General features: G+C 48.3%; 1 long non-coding RNA gene across 1 annotated transcript; it reads left to right on the top strand.

Annotated features, from left to right (window-relative positions):
* Positions 1 to 291: 291 nt before the first annotated feature.
* On the top strand, positions 292 to 12203 carry LOC309872037. The gene is made up of 3 exons (XR_014315631.1): positions 292 to 423; positions 2072 to 2203; positions 11431 to 12203. It is a non-coding gene; the product is annotated as an uncharacterized lncRNA (long non-coding RNA).
* Positions 12204 to 14102: the final 1899 nt, after the last annotated feature.

The raw sequence follows: 14102 nt of genomic DNA, 5'->3' as shown, positions 1-14102 counted from the left end.
TTTTGATGAAGATTTAATGGGCTGATATACAATATGGGCTTAGTCTAGCAGCTGTCAAAGAATTAAGACCTCACTGAATGTTCGCCAGCGTTGTAGCTGTTTCAAATGCATCACTCTTCCCTACCCTGGGAGGGGGGACTCATTGTCCCATTTATGTATGAGAAAGTCAAAGCTTGGCCGGGTTACTGTGGTTCAGCTTTGCTCTCAGTTCCTCTGGCAAGTCTCTGCTGGCCTCCAGGGCCAGGGCAGGTGTCCCCTGTCTCTGTGGCCCAGGTCCCTGCTCTTTCCTCCCAGCTTTCATTGCAACATAGAGTGAGTGCCTGCTCACAGTCCCAGCCCCTGCTATGAAGACAGCCTCCAGGCCTCGGATGTGATGAGCACCAAGCAGAGCACTGGTTCATGGTGAAAGCTGAGGAGACTTAGGTAATTCAAAGCCATTGGGCCCAGTGGTCTACAATTGGGTTTGCTTCTTTCTTACGGTGTGTATATGTGTGTGTGTTCTTTCTTAGGAGTGTTGAGTAAAGGGGGTGGCTGAGGACACCATTTAGTTGTTAGTAGGTCTTTTCTCTTGCATAGTGACAATGGCAAACCCAGCCTATTTTCCCTCTCCTTGCTGCCCACCTCTCTCCACCAATTTCTACACAACCTAAGATTTCCAAAGAGAGAAAACCAATGTACCATCCATCTAGAAGAGATTGGGAGTCAGTTATAGTTTTCCTTGGTGCAGAAATACACAAATCACAATGGAAACTTGCAAGTGGGGAAACTAGCTGATTTCAGCAGAGGGTTTTTAATCTTTCAACAACCTGGTCAGTTTTCTTCCTTCACTTTTCATCCCCAGCTCATCCAGTTCTTCCATATCCCATGAGGATTGCTCAACATGGGATCTTGGCCAGCTGATGGAGGGTGAGCTCAACTCCACAGAGGAGCTATTAATTAATTAGTGCAATGGTTTGAGCTCCTACTCTGTGCCAGTCCCTGCACTAAGCACTGAGGGTACAATGCAGGATGAAAAGAGACAAGGGCCTGCCTCCCATAGCTTACACTTTGGTGAGAGATAGAGGTGATACTCATGTAGTCACACTTTGGACTTATGTAATGAATCCAAAACTACACATAGATACAATTGCTCTGGAGGAAAAAAATAGTTCTGTGAGGACTTGACCTAGCTTGGATGATCACGGAAGAGTTCCCTTAGGAAGTAAAACTGGGCAGGGATCTGACGAATGGATAGGAGGCGGTGGTTAGAATGTTCCAGACAAAGGGAATAGCTTGTGCAAAGTCTCTGTGGAAACCTGGAAATCAACAAAGGCCTTAGGGTGAGAACATGGAAGTGGAAGGTGCACAGGGTGTAAGCTAGGCTGGAAGGGCAGGCAGTGACCCATTGTGTGGGGCCTTGCAGGCTAATGTTAGGATTTGGCTTCAAGTCTAAGAAAAGTGGGAAGCCATAAGAGGGGATTTAGAAGCTGGGATGCAATTTGGTTTATTTCTTTAAAGATTGTTCTGGCTGCTGTGGGAAAATGAAGAGTGTCTGAGTGCACATGGGGAAACCAGTGAGGAGACAAAGCTGGCTGTCTAGGGGAAGGCAATGGTTGCATGGACATGAAGGGCAGAGGGGACGAGGAGCAGAACATGGGCTTCAGAGATAGCAACGCGAGGACTGGGGCAAGGGGAGTTGTCAGTGGAGACTTCCAGGTTTCTAGTTTGGAACTGGCAGGATGGTGGCCCCACTTTGGGACACCAGTGATGCTGACCGAGGGTGAGGTTAAGGGGTGAAGGGAGGCAGTTGAAGAACATGGCCTTGGACCCAGTGGGCTTCAGGGCCTGGAGGACATCTGAGCCTAGATGCTAGTAGGCAGTTAGATGTATGTGTGTGCCCCTCTCGCCCTGCAGTTCTTCTGAGAACTGATCCAGGAACACTTTAAGGCTCAGCTTCATTTCTCTATCGTTGCCAGTGGGAAGGGTTCTCCTGAGTGGGAGGGGGCATCCATCTTTATCCTGGCCAAGCAAATGTGCATCTTTCTTTTATCATTTTTAATAATGTCATTCATCTATTTACTGATTTATTTAGCCAACTTTTATTGAGTACGCTGATTTAGATTCTGGACACAGAGGAGAAGACAGATGGAGTCTCAGCTCTCATGAAGATTGCACACCAGTTGGGGAGATACGCAACAATCAAGAAAACGAATATGCAAACAAGGTAATTTCCAATGACTTTAGGGAAGGCATCTCTGAGGAGTGACACTGGAGGGGAGCCTGATGAATGAGCCAGCCAGTCATGTGAAGTGGCAATGGGGGACAGCTGTGGGAACACCCACGTGTAGGACCCAAGGTTGCATATTTGAGCAATAGAAAAGAGGCCAGAGTGCCAGTTCAGTAAACAAGGCGGAGAGTGAGAAGAGATGAGACTGTGAAGACCACAGGGGTGGACCACATAAGCTATGGTGGATTTTGTTTTAAGTGCATTGGGAAGGCATGGAAGGCTTTAAAACAAGGAATGATCGATCCTGATTTGTCAACTAAAAAGATCACTGTGGCTGCTGTGTAGAAAATATGTTGCTGGAAGGCCAAGGGTAGAAGTAGGGAGTCTGGTGAAAGGATGTTCCAATTGTCCTTGGGAGAGGTGCTGAGGCCTGGACCGAGATGGTGGTGGTGGTCATTGGCTCTGAAGCCTTTCTTCTATGTGTTTACGTGAATGACAAATGTCCCATGCCCAGAGGGACTTTATAATTAATTCTGTCATCCATTGCTTACCATAGCTACCACTATGGGTATTTTGCAAAACAAAGAAGGGTGAATGAGTATTTCTCTCTATTAAGCAATTTATAAGCCTCCTTTCTCTTATAGTTCAGCATCATTGTTTTTTTTTTTTCCTCAACAACTACATTATTGATCATTGTGATGGTTAATTTTATGAGTCAACTTGAACAAGTCATGAGGAGCCCAGATATTTGATCAAACTTTCTTTTGGGTGTTTCTGTGAAGGTTTTTGTGAAAGAGATAAACCTTTAAATTGGTAGACTGAGTAAAGGAGATGGTCTTCCCCATTATGGGTGGGCCTCGTCCAATCACTTGAAGACCTCAGTCAATCAGTTGACTAGGAAAAAAAGGGCAGAGTAAGACAGAATCCTTTCTTGCCTGACTGCCTTTGAGTGGGAATATCAGCCTTTTCCCTGACTTCAGACTCAAATAGAAACATTGGTTTTTCCTGGGTCTTGAGCCTCCTAACTTTTAGACAGAAATGATACCCTCAGTTTTCCTGATTCTCAGGCCTTTGGACTCAGGCTGGAACTAAACCACTGGCTCTCTTGGATCTCCAACTTTCTCACTCACTCTGCAAATCTTAGAACTTTCCTGTCTCCATAACCACTTGGGTCAATTCTTTATAGTAAATTTATATATATATATATATATATAAATATATAACATAATATATATATACACACACACACACACAAAGAGGTTTATTAGAAGGACTGACTCTATATGTTTTTTATACACATACATTTGTAGGCAGAAGGAACAAATATACAAATATATATGTATATACATACACACATATATATGTGTACACACAGAGATTTCTTATATATTTATACGTATATAGACCATACACACCTCCTATTGGTTTTGTTTCTCTGGAGAATACTGACCAACACAATGAACCAATGCTTTGTGTTATCATCGGGAAGACCCAGGAGCAGAGATAGAAACATGGTGGCTCCTCTGGGCACAGAGGTGATTCTGCAATCTAGATCCGGCAACAGACATCTATCTAGGTTTTGGGAAAAACTCCTGGAAGATTGCACTTTATTTTCCTTTTTTCTTTTTAAAATTATGTTATGTTAGTCCCATACAGTACATCATTAGTATTTGATGTAGTGTTCCAAGACTAATTGTTTGTATGTAACACCCAGTGTTCCATGCAATCTGTGCCCTCCTTAATACCCATCACCTGGTTGACCCATCCTTCCCAGGCCCCTCCGCTCTAAAACCCTCAGTTTGTTTCCCCGAGTCCACAGTCTCTCATGGTTCATCTCTCCCTCTGATTTCCACCCCCTTCACTTTCCCCTTCCTTCTCCTAATGTCCTCCATGCCATTCCTTATGTCCCACAAATAAGTGAAACCATATGATAATTGACTCTCTCTGCCTGACTTATTTCACTTCAGCATAATCTCCTCCAGTCCTGTCCATGTTGATGCAAATGTTAGGGATTCATCCTTTCTGGTGGCTGAGTAATATTCCATTGCACTGTATTTTCAAAAGCATGAAGAGGCATGACTGGTTTAGGAAAAGCCAGATTGTTCACGGTGCCCAGATCATAGTTTTGGCACTAGGGGCAGTCATTTAGCTGGAGAGGGGTGTAGGGACAGCAGGGAGGAAAGGCTGGATGAGATCTGGCAACATTAAGGAGCTGAAGAATGCTCTGGAACAGAGGACTGACACACTCCAAGGCACACTCCAGAAAGGCTGGTTGCTGTGAGAAAGGCCTAGAGAGGGCGAGGCAGGGAACAGGGGACAGGATCAGGAATCTGCCGCCATAATCCCAGGGACTGAGAGGCAGCCCCTGGATTCAGGCCTGGGTGTGGGGATGGAGGGGACAGGGCACCTTGAGGGATGCTTAGAGGTGTTGGTGGCAGGGCTTGGTGGTGGTTGGACACAGAGGGAGTCAGAGACACAGGATGGAGAATTCCCAAGGTTTCCGTCCCACTGCAGCTGTCCTGGGGCAGCCAGTCCCCGGCTGACAAGCTTCTCCGACTGAGGTCTCTGAGTGGGCTCAGCCAAGGGGAGCTACCCAGCTGAGCCAGCCCCGAGTGGCAAGCCACAGAATTATGAGCAGAATAGATGTCTGCTGTTTCAAGCCACTAAGCTGTTGGGTGGCCAGTTGGACAGCACAAGGAAGTGGTACAGGCATTTACGAAGTAGACATAAAGCTAAAATCAGCAGGGGCTGGTGTGTGGTTATTATGATGTTAGTTTCACTGCACTCTGCAGGCGTTCATGAAGGAGAAATGAGAAGAAGAAAGCTCCTTGGTTCACCCGCTCATAAAGTTCTTACAATACTTTGTTTAAGGAATCAGCGTACACTTCTCCAGAAAATTCTGGAATTTCCAGAAAGTTCCAGAAAAGTGTTTTGCCCCTCTGATAGCTTTAGGTCCTCATCCCTGTCATAATGGAATTGTGCCCTATTTGAAGACAAACAGTCCAGATGGGTACAGAACTTTCCCGATTTCAGCATCGAAAGTCCCACATCCTGCGAAGCCCTTCAGCATCAGACAAACCGGGACCATGGGTCACCCTGTTGTGCTTTGCCGCTTGCAAGTTCATGTTCACCCATTGGCTTCTGATGGGGGCTGTGGGAGCTGGAGGAGGGGTGGCAGTGTGCTGTTACCCCTTTGATAGACAGTGAAGCTGAGCTCTGGCAAGTCTGAAATGCCCCTCAGACCGCCCAGCTGGAAGGCAGCCAAGAGAGGAGCTGAACCCAAGGGCAGCCTGATGTGCATACCTGAGCCTGTTCTCGTACACCTGCTACATGGGGCAGTGACACCTGCCCCTGATGGCACAGCCGTGGAAGTGAGGAGCTGCACCCCAGACACACTCCAGCGTGCCAACACCTCTCCATCTGGATCATGTTCAAATGTATCATTCGAGGTCTGACGCCAAGAGAGAGGAGTTCACGGCTTATTTCGTAGCTCACTCCATGGAGAGAGGTGACTCGGGCCATGGCCAACACTGACCCTACCCTCCGAGGCCAGGGCAGCTGCCAGCTCCAATCTGACAATGGCACTGAGGACAAGACTCAGTTCCAGAGGGCAGAAAAAGAATGAGGCAGGCAAGAGGGAATCCAGAAAAAGATGAGGCAGGCAAGGGGGAAAAGGACAGGAATAGAGAACCGGTTTCGTCTCTTTCAGGAGCTGTGTTGATTCTCGATCGTGAACTCTTTGTCTGAAAAGAAAATCCATTTTTCATACATTCAGAATTCCAAGCTGCCGAACATTTCCTTCCGTGATGAGACGCATTCAGAACAAAAACGTGCAGCCTGATTTGTCTTTCCCTGAAATCAAAGGCACTGTTCGAAAGAGACTGCGCTCGCCACACAAAGGTAGCAGATGTTTGCTGAAATTGAGCCACGCAAGCATGCACACGTTCAATCTCGGGAGCATTTCGGTTTTTCAAAAGAGGAACAGTTTTGTGTCATTCTGTGATGCACGGAAGCTTCTGGTACTGGTGCTCAGGTGGGGTGTGGATGAGGGCAGATTTGTACCAGAAGGTTCTGCAGGGGAGGAGGGGGCGGGGCGCATTCCACCATCGAGGGCCCATGGAGCACCCAGTGTCCACCCAGGACGGTGTTAGGTGCGGCAGCTGGGGGAGCGCAGGGCCTTCAGGGTGCTATGATCTTAATTCTTGCCCTCCAAGAGTCTCTAAGACTTCCTGCCCTCACAGTTTTGGAAAGCTGATTGTAAAGCTGAACTAGCTTTTAACTTCGCAGGCATATTTCCCTTGTGTCATTCCCGTCTCTCTGAGATTTCTCCCTGTCCCTCACTCCTGGGATGTGATCAGTTACAGAAACCTACATAGTCTCTCTCCCCCCAAAATGGAATTCAGAATTCATCTCCTGTTTCCATTTACAATGCAGATTTGATCGCTTCTCCTCTATGCCCAAGACACCAGAAATACCCTGGTTACTGTTCCCACGCTGTTGTGCCGTGATCCCTTCCAGGTCACACTGGGAGCTCCTGGAGGTTAGGTTCACCTTGACTTTCTCAGTAGCCAGGACAGGGTCTGGCATCTTCCTGGGGTTCATCAATATGCATGAGTGAATGAGGAAGGAAGAATGTAAATGATGGGATTTTCCTTAACCACCTCCCACCATACCCTTAGGACCCCTCCATCTCTAGTCCCACAGCCCCACCCCCCTTTTCTTTTTTTTAACATGCCAACTCCTATTCACCCTTCAAGATCCAGTGCCCTTGTTGCCTCCTTCAGGAAGTCTTCCTGACATCCTTAGCCTGTGTGGCTTATTGTTTCTCCCCCTGCACTTCCACAGCGTCCTGGACGTATGTACCCAGCAGAATACATACTTTAAGGACGTGTCTGAGTTCTTGCTTGTCCCTGCCAGGGATGGCAAGTCGATTTAGCTTCACAGCTCTGTTCTGCCTGATGTTGCTGCCCGAAGCAGCGTTGAGCTGGATTCTGAGGGTGCCTTTGAAGCAGTATAGTCATATATACGTAATGTTTATAATTTCTATAATACATTTAATTTTTCAGTGTATTGGAGAGAGCAGACCAATTTCCTCAGCAGCAGTAAATCTGAAGACCATGACATCAATGATAAGAGGTGATGACGCAGAGAGGCACATGTGGGTCAGCCTCCTGGCCTGTGCGGCTTCTGGAAGATAAAGCCTGGTTAGTGCAGAGAGGCTAAGGATTACTGATCCCAAGACCTGGGTGGGGAAGGGGTGTGAAGCCATCCTTTAGCTTCTGTTCTCTTCCCTGTGCAAGATGGTTGCTTAGAGAGGAAGTTCTCTCAATTCTCAGCTTACTCCATGCCAGGCAGGTGCTGGGCACACGGCCCTGACTCTGATGGTTATGGGCATACACTTTAGGTTTAGGAAAATTGGGTTAGAACCCCCACTCGGTCAGTTCCAGATGTATGATTTAGGGCAAGTTACTTAGCTTCTCGAAGCCCCGATTTCCTTAAAAGGAAAGGGAGCTTCATGCTCCATGTCGGCCTTTGTAGAGTTACTGGCACATGCCAGGCGGTGTGTTTCGTGTTATCTACTCTTCCTGGGCCTGAGGGAACTGCCATTCCCGCCCCCATGTCACAGAGGAGAAACCGAGGCTCAAGATGCTTGGGTAACAAGTTCAAGGTCACTTAGCTGGAAAGCTCCAAGTCTGGGTGGACACCCAGACAACCTGACCTCTACGTCCAGTCCTCTTAGCTGTGACTCTCATTAATTGCTTTATGACAAAGATTTCTGTAAGGATTACATGAGCTAATTTTTAAAATGGGACTCTAAGTTGCTTAATCAGTAATAGTTTTTTTTTTTTTACAATACTTACAGAGTATATTATGGACTATGCAAAACAGACAGACTCACATTCCAAGAAAATACAAAAGAGGCCCTCAGAATTTTGGGCACATAATATTTCAGTTTTAATGATAACTTATTTTTATACTGTAAACATCAAGGAAGAAGTAGCTGACTCCTTATCAAGGCTTTGAAAATCGGCTGTCTTGCGACTTCTCCTTTGCTTGCTTTCCAAAAATGGAGGAGCCCTTACATGGTTTCAAAGGGGGAAGATGAAGACCCAAGAATTTTGAAGACTTCATAGTTCCAGGAACAGGTAGACATTCTTTCGGGTCCAAGGACACAAAGAGACTTACAACAGAGATGGAAGACAAATGAATGGAAAGAAAGCAGGCATGGGGGAATGCTGGTATCAGAGGACATGGGATTCTTTCTTTTTGAATCTTAGGCCCCCAGTTCAGAAATCCAGGAGTCTGTGAACTCTCATTATTTTGCTCAGCTACTCTTCTGCTTCTGCACCTTCCCTGAGACCAAGAAATACATTTCCTTATGATTTTTGTCTCTTCCTTAGTATGAGTTCTATCATTTAATTCAGGAAAATAGGGATTAGGAGGCCCAAAGCAGTGAGCAGACTCACCGGGGTCCCACAACTATTGAGGGGTGGTATGGAATTTCTCCTGGGCTCTCGCTGACACTGCTTCTGCCTGACAGTGGAGCCCACCACCCCAGACCAGAGTTGTGACTGCCCCAGACCCCTTGCACCTGTGCAGCCATTTCAGCAGGCTGCCTGGTTTTCTGGGATTTGGGCCACTGCCCGCTCTCTAGTGCTTTCTTCTGGGCCAAAGGGCAGCTGCCGGTCCTACTTGAGGGTCCCAGCCAAGGTCGCTCTGCAGAGCAGAAATGGAGTCTTCCCATGCCAGGCCTGGCCCCAGAACCATTCTGCCAGGAGCTTTCTTTAGGGAAGTCTCTCTGATCCTTGGCCAGGAAACCAAGAACAAGCAAATCTTCCTCTTTCAAGATAGCCCTCTCCACTGACCGAAAGGCCAAGACAGAGGGAAAGGCTGCACAGAAAGGGCCTGACATGTCACACTCATGGTTCTGGCCTGGCTTTTTTTAGAAAAGGAGCTCTTTCCCATGGTAAAGGGGAGAAGTCAGACTTTCCTGTTCCTCTTGGGCTGGGCATGAAGCAATCTTCAGCCCCGATGTTGACACCAGGTCAAACCCCCAGACCTTCTCTCTAGGCCTGGCCCCTTGGACTTCTGAGCTCTGATCCTGGCGGCAAGAAAATGATCCACAGGCTAGGAGTTCTACAGCAGCAAGATCTGGAGCAGGACAGGGGCAGGGACCCATCTCTGGGGCACATAGCTTGACTTGGCTCCCGGTTCCCTTTCACTCTGGCCGGGAGGCCCTAGACAAGTTACTTAGCTTTTCTACCACTCTTCGTGGTAGAGTGGAGAAATTGCACTCTTGACCCAGAAGGGTTATTTATAGGAAAAAGTGAGATGATCTCTGTGGAGGGCTTGGCATAGGGCACACCCTCAAGAGACATTAGTTCCTGTCAAGGTTCCTAAAGTTCCCACCTCAGTCTTTATCTGAACAACCACACAGTACATGGGAGTAAGGATTGTAGACTTAGAGGGGGAGCCTCTGGATTTCACAAGAACCTGGTTCAAATCCTGTGCCCACCCCCCATATCAGTAACAGTGTGAACCTGGAAAAGCTTGTTCTTTTCTTTCAGCTTGAGTTTTTGTCTCCCTTGCTTGGTTTTTATTGGTGTGGGGAGTGGTGGGGATTTCTGAATATGTGATAACCATTCCCATGATTACAAAGGGATCAAGTCAAACCCATCCAGTGGATGGCCTGAGCCTCTGTGTGTGGGGCGCACCACCATCAAATATGAGCAGATGAATCTGTATCCAAGTTTGGTGTGTGTGGTGGGGAAAATCCAATGGAAAAATTAGGGTCTGAGTGGCTTTCTCGGTTTGATCATTCACTTTTTCGTTGTTCCCAGAGCCTGGTACAGGGCCTGGCTTATCTTAAGCCCTCAGTGGATACTTGTCCAATTAAAAAAGGCTTTGCTAATGCCAACAGAGTTCTGTTCTGACCGGGCTGGTTCTGTGGGCAGGACCCCATGCTTGGAATTGCCCTGTGCGTGGTTTAATGCTCTCCTCTTGCCATCTTGAAGCTCTTAATACTTTTTGCAAAAGGGCCTTTCATTTCCATTTTGCTCTCAGCCCTACAAATTATGCTGCAGGTCCTGTGCACTGACAAAAATACCCAGAAGAAAATCCGAGCTGCTCAGGCCAACTTGCTTGCTCCGCCCTGTTGCCTCTCTTCCGGAACTCTAGCCACCCAGGCCTGTTCCTTTAATAGGTCATGGCCCCAACCTCTCCCCAGCTGATCCTGTGGTTGGCTCCTAAGTCACCTCCACTGGAAGGCTCACCCTGACTACCTTCCCAGTCACTTTCTGTCTTATTAACCTGATTTATACTCTTTATATCATTATATATATATATATATATATATATATATATATATATATATATATTTATATTTATATTTATATCATTATTCTTCTATCTGAAATCCCCTTGTTTCTTATTAGTGGACTTGTTTGTTTTCTGTCTTGTGCAGTAGACTAACCCCAGTGAGGAAGACAGTGGTCTTCCTGTCTTATTCCCTGCCTTATTCTCCAAGCAATGTACAGGCCTCAGCACACTGTTGGTACTCAATAAAAGCTCATTGGCTTGTGAATGAATGGAATTGGCAGGGTTGGACTTTCATCTCTGATCTCTGGGACTCTCTTGAATGGGAAGGTGAGAGCTGAGTTGGCAGCAGGCACCTGAGTTGAGAATGGGGATGGCTGTGTGGGTCCCCAGTCCTTGTCACTGAGCAAGGTGGCCACCCCACCCATATTTTCCTGACAACAGAGGCTGGGCTCCTGGCTCAGGCCCCTGCAATGGGAGTCCACTCCACACACTGGGACTTAGAAAGGTCTGAGCAGCTGCTGTGGACCAAGAGGTGGGAAATCAGAGCTTGACTGCTGTAGAAATCCTGGATCAGGGGCCATTTAATCCATGGCTCCATTTTGCAGGTAAGAACATTGAGGCTTAGGGAAAGGAAGAAACTTATTCGGTAGCCATAAGATTAGCAGCAAAATCTGAGCCCAACCCAACCCAAACCAAACCAACTAATCAAACACAAAGAAACAATGCAATCAGAGGCAGTATAGCATAAAGAATAATATTAAATGCATCAATATTTACAAGGTGCTTAGACAGTTTCCTAAGCATTAAGAGTTCTTTCACTGTTCCAGGAAATTTGCAAGACCCTTACTTGTAGCATGTCATTGAATGCTCCTGGCAGCTTATCATATCATATTCTCATTCTACAGATGAGGAAATGAAGACCCCCGCTAGGGAGTGGAAGGACTGGGATGTGACCCTGTGTTGGCTGACTCTAAGGCTGAGTTCTTAACATCTTCCCTGGATTGCAGTTATGGGTAGAGTGGGCCTGGCATCTCTGTACTCTTTCCCAGCACCGAGTAGGCGACTGGCCCGAGTGGGAAATGCCTCTGATTCACATTTGCTCTGCTGGGAAGCCACCTTACTCATTGGATCATTCATGCTGGAAGTATCCTCTGCCGTCTCCCTGTGCGTGGGGTCATGCCAGAAACTGCGGGCAGCTAGGTGAAGCCAGACACCTTCTGTGTGTTAGAGCAGCAGTCCCAGCGTCAGGGGGACTGGCAGCAGGTGGGGTGCATGCCGGAGAGCCACTGGGCCCAGGCAAGTGGACTCGGCTGCCCCTCCTGGCATCCTTGGCCACCCTCTGTGGAGGGTACAGCTGATACAGGGTTCATGAATGGCTGGGATCCCAGATACACCAGAGCAGACCAAGGCCAGGCATTGTGCTGGGCTCTGAGGACACCTCTGAAAGCAAATCAGTCATAACCTCCCAGGCCCCATGTGTTAGAGGACCAGCTGACATAGAAGGGAGCAAAGAGAAAAAAAATAATCCCTCACCCTAAAAGGTGCACAGAGCGAAAGAATGAGGAGGGTATCTGGTGGTTTGGGGGCTGACTTCTCTCAGCTCATGAGAGACAACTGTTAAAAATTCAGGAGTTTCGTGAGCTGGGGGTCAGACACAGGCATTATAAAAAAAATCAGATTGTGCAATTTACAAGGAAATAAATGTTAAAAATTAAAAAAAATGTGTTACTTCTTTTTTTTTTTTTAAAGATTTTATTTACTTATTTGACAGACAGAGATCACAAGTAGGCAGAGAGGCAGTCAGAGAGAGAGGGGGAAGCAGGCTCTCCGCTGAGCAGAAAGCCCGATGTGGGGCTCGATCCCAGGACCCTGAGATCATGACCTGAGCCAAAGGCAGAGGCTCAATCCACTGAGCCACCCAGGTGCCCCAAAATGTGTTACCTCTTAATTATCTTACTCCTCTCTATGTCCTGGAAATGATGTACTCCTGTTGTATCCATCCAGTGGAGGTACTCTCTCCTGGTGTGTCTCCCTTCCCGACACCACAGTCAGGGACCGCACACAGGGAGCCTGACATGGACTCTGACGGGGGTCTTTATTAAAAGCACCCAGAATGGCAAACACAACAAAATCAGAGCTTCTGTTTTTCTTTGAGAGTCAGTTCTTAAACCTTTCTAGCACAAGAGCATAACAGAAGAACGGGCCTCAGGCAGGGAGGTCGCGGTGTTTTGGGCGAGACCCCGAAGGACCAGAGGGGTCGACCATGTAACTGACCATACGGAATTTCACCTGGAGGGAAGACCAAGGGTGAAGACTTGAGGCACAGTTGTTTCTGGGAATGAAAAGGAGACCCAGAGGGCTGTTGGGGAGTACAGATAGTTCTGGAGCCCTGAGTGAGGGGAGAGGAAGCTGGAAAGTGGGCAGGGAGCTTGCATTTTATTTGAGGTGCAGGGGGAAGCCGGCAGAAGGGCCTCGGGCGTCCACCTGGATTCCAGAATGCTGCCTCATCCCCACCTCCGGGGCGCTCCGTGTCTCTGCTCCTTCTGCCCTGGCACTTTCTCCAGAACTGCAGGGGCGGGCAGGACGTGAATTCTCTTGGGGGCCACCTTCCACCCCAGAAGACGGAAAGTGGTGGATCAAGCCTCCTGTTTTGCAGCTGGAGAGTTCTAGGAGGCCTCCCAAGTCCTTCTCAGGGACCCTGGTGCTCTCAGGCCCCTCTGGCTACCAGAATGACCTCAGCAATGTCCCCTTTGGTCAGCTGGGGCCCTTTCTCTGTCTCTCACTCGTGGCTCCTTCACGCATGCTTCCTGGGATCAATTCCCAAATCAATTACTTGCCCCAAAGTCCCTGTCTCAGGGTCTGCTGTGGGGGGTCCCCCTACTAAGATGAGGGTTCTATGGGGGTGATGGGAACAAAGTGAGCACAGAATGGGTGAATTGGGAATGGGCTGGAGGTGCCACTTCTGCACTCCCCCTCAGCTTCCTCTATCTATGCCTGGGGCCCTGCCCTTCTCCTTCAGGGTCCCCTCTCCAGGGCCCCAGAATTAGTCCCGATCAGGAACAGCCTAGACCCTTTGCTGAGGCCTGAGTGCATCAGCCAGGAGGTAAATCAGAGCCAGCACCATGGTGGGGGGGACCCTCGGGAGGCCACACTGTATCTTTGCCTAGTGCCCACCCCTCCCTGGTGGCCTGGGGTCAGCCTGCTGATGCAGGCCCCACTAGGCCGGCCTCTTACTTGCTGGTCCCCGTCTTCTCCTGAGGGTGTCCTTATCCTGTCCTTCCCCCATGGTTCTGCCTAGATCTGCTGGTTTGTCTAGCTGTCCGAGTCCTCGTGTGGCCACGTGGCTGGTCCCCAGCGCTGGTCTATGCCACATGGACCTCCAGCGTGTGGAGTTTTCAGGTCCTCTGCCATCCGGTGCAACCCCACCCTATTGACCCAGCCTGTGACAAGTAGGATACCCTCTTCCTCAGGCTCCCCAGTTCAACATAGGTTAGCAACTGACTTAGGGTAAGCTTTGAGATGTGTTTCTATTGCAGTGAGAGGGTCTGCAACTGAGCAGCTCGGGGTTGGGGTTGTG

This window comes from Mustela nivalis, assembly GCF_964662115.1.
Source record: "Mustela nivalis genome assembly, chromosome: 8".
In the NCBI taxonomy this organism is placed as follows: Eukaryota; Metazoa; Chordata; class Mammalia; order Carnivora; family Mustelidae; genus Mustela; species Mustela nivalis.
This window is presented reverse-complemented; position numbering and strand designations above follow the sequence as displayed.